Source organism: Lactuca serriola, chromosome 8 (genome assembly GCF_051521515.1).
Source record: "Lactuca serriola cultivar US96UC23 chromosome 8, Lser_US96UC23_V15, whole genome shotgun sequence".
NCBI classification, from domain to species: Eukaryota; Viridiplantae; Streptophyta; class Magnoliopsida; order Asterales; family Asteraceae; genus Lactuca; species Lactuca serriola.
The window spans coordinates 99,713,435-99,720,512 of record NC_136415.1 but is presented as its reverse complement, the minus strand read 5'-3'; the positions used below and the strand labels follow the sequence as shown (position 1 = coordinate 99,720,512).

Genomic DNA, 7,078 nt, shown 5'->3' with positions numbered 1-7,078 from the left:
TTTTCGAGGAGATCTTCCAGATCTGCTGAGGAATACTATTTCTATAAGCCGTAGTGCTGTCGGATCATATTCTGATCAGGTGAGTGTGTAGTTATTTTCTTTCTAATACAATAATACGAAGTATTTTATATAAAATACGTGCTATGTGTATATATTTGGTTGTGTTACGTGTGAATGTGTATTCACTCTCTTCTATCTTATAGATCTGATTATTTCTCTATGAGATATGTGTTATGTGTGTGTGCCTCATCTGTTATGTGATATAAGTGTTGATTAAAGCATGTTATACAGGTTTTTAAACTATGTATACAAATGTATATTTTTATCTACTAATATGTTGGGTAGAACATGGGTAGACAGTTGGTGTGTAATAAACAAATGAGAGGCCTCGTTGTTGTTTGATTGAGTCATCTAGCGGAGTTTAGATGACGACCACTGGCTATTCTAGACAGTCTTGTGGAAACATTAGCAGGTTCGCCACCTGTAGGTGTTAATGAACTTGGGTGTTCATTCGATGTACTCCATCCCCCTCATGGTTGCCTTATTTGACTTATATTGGTGAGGTACCCCCGAAGCATGTGTTGTCGCCCCGATGAAATATTCTTAGACTAGGTCCCTTATGTTAGTTGTTTTAGGGACATTAAAGTGAGAATAACGGGAATGAGTAATTGGGTTATTGTTGGTTGGTGAAAATTAAATATGATATTTATTGTGGGTTGAAAACCCTATATGCTCACCAGGCTCCCAAGCCTGACCCACTCAGTTTTAAATTGTATTACAGGTAGTGGCGCGAGGGCAAGAGATGGATGAACCATCAAGTTGTTTTGTTTACAAGTCTGCATATGTTTATATTTGTTATATGACTTGTAATGTATTCGTTTATGCTTATTGGTCTGTATCGGAACATGACACCCCGAGTTTTGATTATAATGAAAATACATTTCTTTTATGAAATGCTTCGGTAAACAATGTTTTATCATGCTTTGTTTTTGGGAACAAATTCCGCAACTCTTTCAAATCAAAAGGATTTACTCTGAAAATATTTAAAAGCATAAATGAAAATCGGTCTTTTCTAGCCGAGATTTTGGGGATGTCACAGAATTGTAACGTCCCAAAATGAGGTACAATTATCATTCTTGAATCTTTCCTTAAAACGTCAGAATTAGTCCCTAAAGAGAAAAGTTGGCTTGAAAAGTACGTGGGGCGCACGCATGAGTACGTGCAACATACTCATGTACAATGCAGAATCGCTGAGGCCACTAAAGAGTTTGTGTGTGGCCACTAAACCTATTAGCGGTGATGTGTCGTTGCAAAAAGATCGTCGATGTTGCTTCGTTGCAAATGTTCAATATGTTGCTGCTAATGCTCTGTTGCGTTGCTAATGCTCTGTGTCGCCGCTAATATTGTGTCGTCACTAATACTTACATGTTGCCGCTAAAAAAATTTCTTTTTTTAATTAACACTATAATTATATAAAACAATATAACATGCATAATTACTGATACAAAACTTAATTTTACAAAAAAAAAAAAAATAGTTTGAAACATTAACCACACTTAATACTATATTTAATCAAAAATATTAATCCATATATAACCGGTCTAAAATATTCATCCAAATAAAGTGCAATGTCTCCAAAATATTATCATAAACAAAACATTTCATAAATCCTAAAAAAGTAGTTACTCTTCCTTATCACTCCCCTCGTTTCCTTCGTTATCATTTCGTGGCGGCAATGAGCGAAACCAGTCTTCGAGTGCCGCATAACATGGCAGGTCGTTTAGTATTGTTTACAATATTTCCAACTACAAATAAAATAAAATATATTACCAACATATCATTGTACTTTCATTTTTCCAACTACATTATTGCACTGTACTTGTTTTTTATTTTTCCATTATAGCATTGTACTTTCCAAAAATTACCAAAATACAAAATACCAAGATATCAAACTATAAGTAACATATCATATAGCATTATACTTTCCAAATACACTTAAACATATATCATACACAATGTATACATTATAACATTGTACTTTTTTTCATTTTTCCATGATAGCATTGTACTTTCCAAAAAATTACAAAACTGCAAAATACCAACATATGAAACTAGAACCAAACTATATGACACACAATATTGCATATACATTATAGCATTGTACTGGTTTTTCATTTTTCGATTATAACATTGTACTTTTCAAAAATTACCAAAATACAAAATACTAACATATCATTGTAGCATTCTACTTTCCAAATACAATTAAAAATACATCATACACAATATTGCATATACATTATAGCATTGCAATTTTCTTCATTTTTCCATTATAGCATTATACTTTCCAAAAAATTACCAAACTATAAAATACCAAAATATGAAACTATAACCAAACTACATGATACACAATATTGCATATATATATATATATATATATATATATATATATATATATATATATATATATATATTATAACAATGTACTTTTTTTCATTTTTCCATTATAGCATTGTATTATCCAAATACCAAACTACAAAATATCAACATATCATTATAGCATTCTACGTTCCATTATATCACTGTACTATTTATTAAACAAACAATTATGTTCATCCTACATTTTTTCGTTTTTCCATTATAGCATTATATTTTTCAACTGAAACTAACAATTATCTGTGATTGTGGTGGTTGTTGTGTCATCGGTTATTCCTGGTTGTATATAGACACAACCGTAACAGGTTTATGCCTAATGCCTCTAATATGTCCGCATCGAACACCTAATATTCTTTCAAAACAATTTCCATAATAGGAACCTACTTTTTTTTCATTTTTTCCATACATATATACACAAATTACATATATAATTTTCAAAGTCATACACATACACATACATAAATAAGACACATACAAATACATACACATACATTATAGTATCCTACTTTGTTTTTTTCATTGCACACAAATACACATATACAAAAAATACACATGGAAAAATACATACATCATAAACATACAAATACATATCATATATACATAATATATACATTCCATACAAAAAATGAAAGATAAAAATATGAAAATGAACCTATGGTGGTGTAATTAATTTCGAAGTTTTCCGACCAGGGATCCACAATTCCTGCAACAATTTCGATAGAAATTTGATTTTTCCAATAACAATCCTTAATTCATTAAATTATAAGCTTAAATTCAACAGAATAACACCAAAACAGAAGAGAAAAAAATTAAGGGAGGATTTAGACCTTTTCTCTTCGTTTTGGGTCGGAATCGCTCGCCGATGAGCTGCTTCTATCGCCGGAGATAGCTTATCGTCGCCGGTAATGTAGGTGTTGTGGTGGTCGGCTATAAATCTCGCCAGCCGGTGATAGAATGTCACAACAATCGATGGTGGTTGGAAGATGTTTGAGGAAATCGCCTTCAACAGTGGAGAAAGCGCAAAAGAGGTAAAGACAGGAACGAGCTGAAGTCGGGGGGTGGGGGGGGGGGAAGGGGGGTTTTTTGCGAAGGGTTTTTGCAGCGACGGGTATATATTAGCGGCGATGGTAAGGTTTTTGTTACAACAAGTAGCTTGTAGCGGCAACAAACCAGGAGGTCAAAATCAGAGTTTTTTTAGAGCATTAACGGGGTCGGATGTCACTGCAATTGCCATCGCCATTAATTGTATGCACTATATTCATTTCCAACCGATGGATTAGATGTAGATCAAACGGGCATGGTTTATATATAACATTTTATGAGTGTCAACAGTGTGAAGGTATTAGCGGTGACGCCTTTGGCGGCGACAACCACCTTTAACGATGACAAATGCGTTACTTGTCTCAGCTAATACCTTCATTTCTTGTAGCGAATATATATGGCAAATGATAAACATTATGTTATTAGGCCTTTAGTTGTTTGTGTTAAAAAAATCTACAACATGAACGGTCCACATCATCTGTTGTAGGTTCAACATGAGCAATTAATAGCTAGACACTAATAATATTTTTGGGGTAATAGATTTTAAACCTTAGATAATTTTTCTCGACTAAAGCTGATCTAGTAATATTTCACTCCCTCCTTGACTAATAAGCTTCCATCTGGGGGATAGTTATCTATGTTAATAAGCATGGGCGAAGCTTTATGAGGGTGAGGGAGGGCTGCGCCCCCCCCCCCCCCCCCCCCCCCCTGATTTTGTTTACAAATAGTCCCTTATACTTTCATTCTATACATATTAGACCGAAAAATATAAAATTTTGGCGGTGACCACCCAACTCACCGATTTATATACATATTATATTTTTGGCCCCCAAATCATATGTTGAAACTCCACCCTTGTTAATAAGAATTAGAAATATGGAACCGGGCTTAAGGAAATATCTAACCCACATATATACGTCAAATAAGAGTAAATGATATATACTAGGTGTGAGACCCGTGTATTACGCAGGTTGATTTAAAAAAAGATTAAACATTAAATTAAAATGTAAATAGAAAATATTTTTTAATGTACAACTTTAAAATAAAAAAGTAAGAAATATATTTATTGCAATTTAATATCATATATGATATTTAATACTTTACATATATAAATATATAACTTTAATTTTAAAAATTGAAATCAATAAAAAATTTACAAGTGGATAATATTTATTTCAAAAATACCACAAAATGAAAAGCGTCAAAACTAATGAAAGATTGACATGTGGCAAAAAAAACTTTGATTTCTTAAGGAGGGTTATTTAATGGTAATTTATGGTTTTATTACAAATGAATAAAAAAAAAAATACGAGGGATTGGTGTATAATGATAAAATAATTATAAAGTAAATAAAAGTAAAATTTTGCATCTTTATATGGAATTTTAGGATTTGTAAATAAAAGATAAGGAGATTTAAGTTAGTAGTTAATATAAGTTTATAAGAGTCGAAAAATACAAATTTCTTGATCTTATGGAAATAGATAAAAAAAAAAAAAATAAGTGGGATGTATGTAAATCTTATTTTAATGGACTTGGTCAAAATTAAAAGTCTTTGTTTGTGTGTATGCGTTAATGATTGAGAGGAAGAGAGGTAAAACACAAACAAACATACTATGTGTGCGGTGTGATCGAAAAGAAACAAAGAGGAAAAGTAATAAAAATTAAGGAGAACAAAAGAAGAAGAAAACAATAGAGGGACAAAAAATAGAACAAAATAGGGATGGGAGAAATAGAGAAATAAAAAGACAGGAAGAACAACAATGTTACGTTCGAATAGAAAGGCGAATGCCATATATATATATATAGCAGCTCAGCCGCTCTTGGCAGCACCACATTGCCCAACTCGGTGTTGATGGTGGCCAGTTTTCAGCAGACCACTTTCTACATTTTCTCAATTTAACAAATGTATTGAAATATATAATTTAGGTATATATAAATGGAAATTATGAAATTATTTGGGATGAAGGGTAAAAGGTTATAAAATCTAACCTTCTACCATGGGAATGATGGGGCAATTCGCCACATACTCTTTCCTTCACAAAAGAAGTAGAGTCTTGGGGCAAAATCTGCCATTTGCACTTAACCCTTTCCATTATACACGTTCATATTGGAGATTATTTTCTTTTGCAGGATAATCATTGGATTTGGAAGAGCGACGAGGACAGAATATACACGTTATGGATAAAAGTTCCTTGATCAAACCATACTCAAGACAACGTACATGAAACATGATAACACCAAGCAAAGTGGACATTTTAGTTTGGAGGATGAAATTGGAAAGATCGCCACAAGTTGTACATGATAGGTATTTGCGATTAATTCTACATTATATATTTGATTGCAAGGAGAATTTCCACACTTAAATATGAACAAGTTTGATATAATATCGTTTATGTTTTCTTTCATTTAGAAGAGCTCACACAACACAATAATTCAAACATATATAATACCTTTAGCTTAATTGAGCTGGGTTTCTTGTTTTGTTTGTATCATAGAAGGCTAGAAAACTGACCTTTCAGGAACCAAAGAGATGGAGTTGTGGTTACCAGAGAACATGCACTCTCAAAGACACTTTGTCATGAAACGATGGAGATGGAAAATTGAGTGGTAAAAGAAAAGGATAACAAAGCAAATGCTTCCTATTGGGTGGACACATTATTGTACAATCCAACAATCTGGGTTAAATTTAACAGTAGATAGTACCTTTACCCTACCATTTCATCTACCCCATAAACCCTAGTTATCTGTCCGCATACCTGGTCAGGTATTCTCATTTATTCTTCAAATGGCAAGTCATTTTCTTTCCATCTTGGCACTGCTCTGACTTGTACCTTTCACCCAAAAAGATGTAGCCCTCTTGTCTAATATCATCAAAGTAGTTGAACCTTTAGGAGAACAAATTAAAAATCATGAATTTGAATAACATATATTCTATTTTTTTTTTAATTTCATAATTATATTATATATCTACCCTCCTCCACTTTTCCCTACATTGTTTTATTAAATTAATGCATGTCCCTAGTGCTTTATATCTATTCATGTCTTCCATCGTCACAAGTTGTACGTTCCCGCACCATTGCTCGGATTTTCCAAGTGGGGAAAATATAAAATAGAATTAATGGGTAAGATATGCATCTTTAATCTTTTGTTAAAAGTAAACATCTAATCGATTACAAGTGATATATAGACATAATATTGTGGGTACATGATTCAGCTTGCATTATTTATTTAATATTCATATATATACTCAATTAGTTGATTTTTGGGTATCAATACGTCTACTTAATTTAAGTTCAAGAATAGTAGAGACGCCTTGCATTTTTGTGAAAGAATAAAATAGAACATCCACAATGAAGAGTGAGTTATGCTGAATGAGGTTATAAACTATATTTTCAAAAGATGAAATTATAGCATTGTGAGGTGGACATTGACATTTAATGAACTTAATGGCCATTCAGCTTTTAAATAGAAAACATAAAAAATTTCTAATTTTTACATAAATATTTAAATATGTTTCAGTGAAGTTTATGGATTTCAAATAACTTTAATAAAAAAAAATTAATAGATTCATATGGAATATATAATAATGATTTGATTTATTAAA

At 32.0% G+C, this 7,078-nt stretch overlaps 2 long non-coding RNA genes across 3 annotated transcripts; one reads left to right on the top strand and one right to left on the bottom strand.

Annotated features, from left to right (window-relative positions):
• Positions 1 to 2,925: 2,925 nt before the first annotated feature.
• LOC145070928 (uncharacterized) lies at positions 2,926 to 6,118 on the bottom strand. Its single transcript, XR_013690146.1, has 3 exons — positions 5,987 to 6,118; positions 3,261 to 3,685; positions 2,926 to 3,136 (listed from the first exon to the last, which is right to left on the bottom strand). It is a non-coding gene; the product is annotated as an uncharacterized LOC145070928 (long non-coding RNA).
• On the top strand, positions 5,120 to 6,420 carry LOC145070929 (uncharacterized). 2 transcript variants are annotated; one of them, XR_013690148.1, is made up of 3 exons: positions 5,125 to 5,400; positions 5,605 to 5,779; positions 5,994 to 6,420. It is a non-coding gene; the product is annotated as an uncharacterized LOC145070929 (long non-coding RNA). The 2 variants fall into 2 exon arrangements; XR_013690147.1 differs by having other exon boundaries at positions 5,120 to 5,400; positions 5,605 to 6,420.
• The last annotated feature ends 658 nt before the right edge of the window (positions 6,421 to 7,078 follow it).